The sequence below is a fragment of the Temnothorax longispinosus genome, chromosome 7 (genome assembly GCF_030848805.1).
Source record: "Temnothorax longispinosus isolate EJ_2023e chromosome 7, Tlon_JGU_v1, whole genome shotgun sequence".
NCBI classification, from domain to species: domain Eukaryota; kingdom Metazoa; phylum Arthropoda; class Insecta; order Hymenoptera; family Formicidae; genus Temnothorax; species Temnothorax longispinosus.
This window is the reverse complement of record NC_092364.1, coordinates 9,467,874-9,473,769: the sequence shown is the minus strand read 5'-3', so window position 1 is coordinate 9,473,769 and position 5,896 is coordinate 9,467,874. Positions and strand designations below refer to the sequence as shown.

Below are 5,896 nucleotides of genomic sequence, written 5' to 3'. Positions count from 1 at the left end.
CCCCACCATTCCCGGTCTTCTCTCGCTGTCTCTTGCATGGCTCCGTGGGATCACGCAATCACGTGTACGACACCGCACAGAAACAATCGTTTTAATTTCAGGTAATTTTTCTTTATTTAATAAATATTGTTCACACAAATATTTTTAAAAGTATTTTTGTATAATTATTACTAATATGTACATTGTACATATATATTTGGCGATTTGCCTTTAAATCCAAAAATAGAGATTACGTGGCATAATGGTCTGCAAAAACCACGTTAATATCATAAAAATCATTTCAATGACCATCTTAAAATACAGATATTTGCCTTTATAACTTTATTGAACGAGTCTTTAATGAAATTATTTATTAACGGCTTCATACTTAAATCTTGATGCTAACTTAACCTCAAAATTTTTAACAGTTTAATCCAACTGGAGCCCTTAGTTGGAGATACGTGATAGAAATATGCCGATCCCAAATCTCCTAAAAAGCAGTTTAATCATTAATTAAATGATTTAACCATAATTATTTAACCATTTACATAATTTTATAATAATTATTGTTCTTATGCTATATGTTACAGTATTGCTTTCCATCAGTGGATGTTCATGCAGTCCAGAGCAGCACCAAGTAGTTTGATAGAAGAGCAAAAGATTTATTTATTAAATATGTAAGTAAGAAAAAGTTAAATTTGATATAAACCATACTTTCCAATATTAATCGTCAATACTGAAAATCCAAAGTATACGTGTAACATCAACTACAGATTTTCAGTATACATAAATAGTGAATATCACAATACAGATTCATACCTAACCTACTTTTATGTTTAAAATATATAATTAGATGTAAATAATAATTACTGTTTTTGTATTATGTTGCAGTGTTACGTTGCTTTCCATCAGTGGAAGTTCACACCACCAAGAAGCACCAAGCAGTTTGATTTCTATCAAACTCTTCTGAGCGACAGCTTCATTTATTAGATACATAAGTAAGAAAAATTTAAACTTGGTATAAACTGCGTTCCAATATTTTAATATCCAGTACTGAAAATCTAAAATGTATGTATAACAATAACCATAGATTTTCAGTATAGACAGTGAATATCGGAACACGTCATACTTAACCCCGTACTCTTATGTTTTAATATGTAATTATGTATGAAATAAACAAGGTTTTTTATTTCGTGTGCCAATCATCTCCGCTATAATTATCTCAGAAAGTATTGATTTATTGGAAAAATGTTTCAGATAAAAGTTGGAGAGTTCAAGGAGGACTAATAGACAATTTTATTAGATTTTGAGTCCGGGACCTGTGTTAAGCCTAATAGGATCCAAGTCAAATTATTTAAATAGAAACCCCCTTTTTTATGGTATCATCTTTTTCTACTAATTAATATGAACAACTTTTGTCTGAAACATTTTTTTATTTGCCTTATACTTTTTGAGATATTCAAGGAAAACTTGGTATTTTTTTCAATATTTAGCTTACAATAGATGTTTGTCAATAAATGTTCGTCGGAGTGAAAAGTGGTACAGGATTTTTTGACTTGATTTGGTTTCAAGAATATACTGTTGCAATAGTATTCTAATTTCTTTAAATAATTGTGTACACATGAAAGCTTCAAGAAAATGTATACACAAATATTTAAAGAAATTAGGGTATTATTGCAATAGCATATTCTTGAGATCATATCAAGTCAAAAAGTCATTATATCATTTTCCTCTCCGACAAGCATTTATCAAGATATAAAATATTCCTTTTTTACAATGAACATAGGAACAATCGCTTCTTATGTTAGTATTTTACATATATGTTTTTATATAATAATATATTACATGCACATGAAAGTTAATTTTTTGAAAAACAAGCTTTGGAAATGATATTAGTCCAGCTGGCATTGCCGGCATTAAGTATTTTATAGATTTATTCCGAAGAGTTCTGTAATACGTGCCATAATACGTGGTATTCGTGATATCATTTTACCATGTTCAGATCCGATTAAAGTAGATGTGCGCTTGTTTTTCGCTACGCTCATCTTAAAAAAATGACGCGCGTAACGGAAGCGCGCGACTGGCTCATGGCTCACTCCTTCTTAGTAGCGGTTGGCGTCAACACTTATTGTTGTTCGACAGCGCAAACGATAGTCAGTCGTCAGGGAGCTTTTATAATTTGGTTGTACGTTTTCTGCTCGCAATGTGATTCTAGCTTTTATATTATTTACTGTTTTCCACTGTCTTGTCGACTTTTAAAAATATAATCGTAATTAACAAATAGACTTTACCTGGCAAATACATCGAGAATAACAGGTAAATTCGGCAGCTATCATGGTATGTGTTTTTAAGTATCTTACAACTTTATTAATATATTTTATTTTTTAGCAGTGGTTTGAAGTGTGAAATTTGCAATAATTATTTCATTTGGTATTTTGGATATTCAAAACATTAAACACAATATATGGTAATATATATTTAGTTAGTGCTGTTTCAATTTTCATTAAAATATTTTTGTAATTTCTAGTAATTTAATATAGTACTTACCAATTTTGTGTAAAATAAAATTACGTTCTAGATCTCATCCTATGATAAGGCTAATTACAGTGGCTTAAAAGAGATATATTTAGTGATAAAGAAAGATTTTATATTTATGAGAAGATAATGAGAAGATAACATAAAATGACACGTACAGTGTTGTATTTAAGAGAAAATTTATAATCGTAATTTCTAATCTCGAGTGCTCGCAACCCGTCGCGTCGCGTAAAAGAGTCACGGTCGGTCTCGCTCCGCGTGTACTTGGCGCGAGACACTACCGTGTCTCTTGATATTCTTTTCATTTTGGTATATTTTGTTTAATTTTACTTATTTTGATAACTGCTAAATAATTTAAACGCGTTATAAATATTAATTATATTAATAAAAATTATATTTAAGTTAATTTAATTGTAACTATTCTCAAAATGCCTAGAAAAGCTCTCGTAAACTCTGCAGTTATTCTAGACGTACTGCAAAAGTATGAAATTTTCGATGAAAATTATAAATTAAAATGTCGTTCAGATAAAGTGTGGAAAAAAGCTTGCACAAAAATTTCTGACAAATTATTACCGAATACATTAAATTTTTACGTTAAAAATAATCGATAGAATTTAAAAACAAATTTGAAAAAACATTTCAATATTACAATAGAAGAAGAAGAAAGAGAAAAATGGATAATATTAATAATATTTCCAACGAAAGTAATTCAAGTAGTAGTCAAGAATTCCTACCATTTGATTTTACAGAAAATGTTAATAATAAACTGCCGAAATTGTTGTTTGATTTGACATTACCCGAAGAGCAATGGAAATCCATTTTTCCTGTATCAAAAGTATATAAAAAAAAGGAACCAAAGGAAAAACTTATAATGTACTTAATGCCGGCTGGACTGATGTCATTTCCAAAGCTTGTTTTTCAAAAAATAAACTTCCATGTGCACATTACACATTTGTTCGAGAGCACGCAGTAGCGCGGTATAACGCGAGGTGGAAGACGACCACAAGTGACGACACAGCAAGTAACAGCAAATTACAGTTTAATGTTCAATATATACACGTTATTTACAAAAGTCCTTTGCAGGCAAGGTGCCGAGAGCGCGCACAGAAATCAGCACGATAATCGCGGCGAAATCTAGCGAGAGCGGATGTCTTTGTGAAAGGCGGTTTAAGCGGAGTACAGCGGTCGTATATAGAGATATACTTGCGAAGCGAGCGGATAGCCGAAAAGGCAGACAAGCCTCTTCCGCGGCGCAGCGACGGTCTTTTATCACCTCCGAAACGAGGCTCCCTCCAAGCTAGTTACCGATGATTTCGCGAGCGTCGATCCTAAAGATAGGCCGTTACAATTTATAAACATTATCAGGGAACAGGCTGAACAAATTACTAACAAAATTGTAGAGACGGATAGATATAATGCTTTTTATTGTCCAGAGCTCGTTACTTATTTAGTTAAATTAGCGAAACATTTTCCTATCTGGACAGAAGTGATAACAAGATATTTCCCTTTAGCATCAAATATAGCAACATCTTCTAGATGCGAAACATATTTTAAAGATTTGAAACACTCAGATTTAGGATCAAATTATGAACCAATGCGCGCAGATAAATTTGTTATTTGCCATATTAAATCCATTGAAAGTATATCTAAATTAGAATATGCTGCAATAAAATGCGTCAATGAAAAAATTGCAGTATTGCAAAATGAAATAAAAACAGGAAAAAAAAGAAAAATTTATTCTAGTGAATCAGTCAAAACTGCACATAATATTATTAATGATTATGATTATTTAAAAGAACAAAAAAACTGGAAAGGTTTAAATACTGAAGCACGTGATAAGTTAAATAAACTAAAAAATATCCAGGTTTCAATTGACAATGAAGTGCATTACAATTTTGTAAGTTTGAATATTATGTTAGAAGATGCAAGCTTAACTAATGCAAATAATACGAATCAAATAAACGATGATGAAAATAAAGAAAATATACATGCAAACGGAGAAACACGGGAAAGTAAAGCGATAGATGTAAAACAAAAACCCTTAACCCGTTGTAGTCACATGGGGTCCAGTGGATCCCAGGCTTTTTTTTTATTTTATTTTTTTTTCTTAAAAGTATACTATTTTGAGAGTAAAACGGAGGAAGTTTTTTTGCTGTATTTCAAAAAATTTTGATGAATATTTTTGGAAAAAAAGTCAAATTTCTTGAAAAAAATAATTTTTTTTTGCGTTTTTTCAACAAAAAAATTTAAAAAATTATTGGATTATAAAGAGGAAATTATAAACTAAATTCCAGTTCAAGGTTTGAGTCGATACATCAAAAAGAACGCAAATGGCAACTGTTGTGGGGTCCATTGGACCACTACGTTATTTTTAGAAGGTGTGACCACAACGGGTTAAGTGAAAACAGAAATAATACACATAATACACATAGAGAAAAATATTTAAAGCCATGTCCAGATATTCACCTTACATATGACAGACCGTTAAGGAAAAGAAAAGATAAAATATTGATAAACGGAAATAACTGTTGTGGCGGTCTGCGCCACCATTGATACATACCTACGCGATGCCTGCAATACCGGCAGTTCGCGTCAACGCCGCTAGGCGTCGCACTGCCGGGGCAGTTTCGCGAGTTCAAATTTCCGCACCGACTAGTATAAAGGGAGACTCCCTACGGGACTGAGGAATTCCTTTCCGGCGCCAGTCGCCGCACGCAGAAGCGCTAGGACGCTAGGCATACATAGCGCTCCCTCTCGTGGTGTGCTACCATGGCGGGGTGAGAGGGCTCCCTGTATCAACGATCCACTGGGACAGTACCTTCGGTTTCACCGAAGGGAGAGCCCGGTGGGGAGGTACAGGGTCTAAGAGCACACCGTACCCTTCGCCCAGCTCGCTGGGTTCGCTGGGAGTAAGGAGTGCAAGAGGGTCCGGCGCTCCCGCCAGGGAACTTGTTCCCTGGCTCTTAAGCGTCGGTAGGGGAAGGCGATCCCGACTTCAAACGCCCGGTCGGCTGGGACCGTTAGGGAGGAGTTTCCACTCCTCCCACCGACCTAAAGGAAGGAAAACCTCGATAAAAACCACGGGATTGGGGAACCTCTCGAGCCCTGTCCTCCCGCGTGCGGCAAATGTCGGAGCGCGAACAATGGCTCGGTCCGGCATGGGCTTTGCGCGCGGGGGGAAAGGGAATGGTAGGGGGAGGGTTTCTTCTTTTCAAGTAGGGAAAGAGAGGTTCTCACCCATTGCACGTCGGTGCTCCGGCAGGGTGATCTGCAAGGGGGGAAGGACCCGCCGGGTCGCCAGGACGTTTCCTGGTAAGGGCCGGTGGTGTCCTGCCGCCGGACGCAAGGGCCGGCGGCGCGTGTAGTTGCCCGTAGTAGTAAG

At 35.3% G+C, this 5,896-nt stretch overlaps 1 long non-coding RNA gene across 1 annotated transcript; it reads left to right on the top strand.

Annotated features, from left to right (window-relative positions):
• Window positions 1-1,318, top strand: LOC139816795 (uncharacterized). The gene is made up of 3 exons (XR_011733088.1): window positions 1-101; window positions 570-656; window positions 871-1,318. It is a non-coding gene; the product is annotated as an uncharacterized lncRNA (long non-coding RNA).
• Window positions 1,319-5,896: the final 4,578 nt, after the last annotated feature.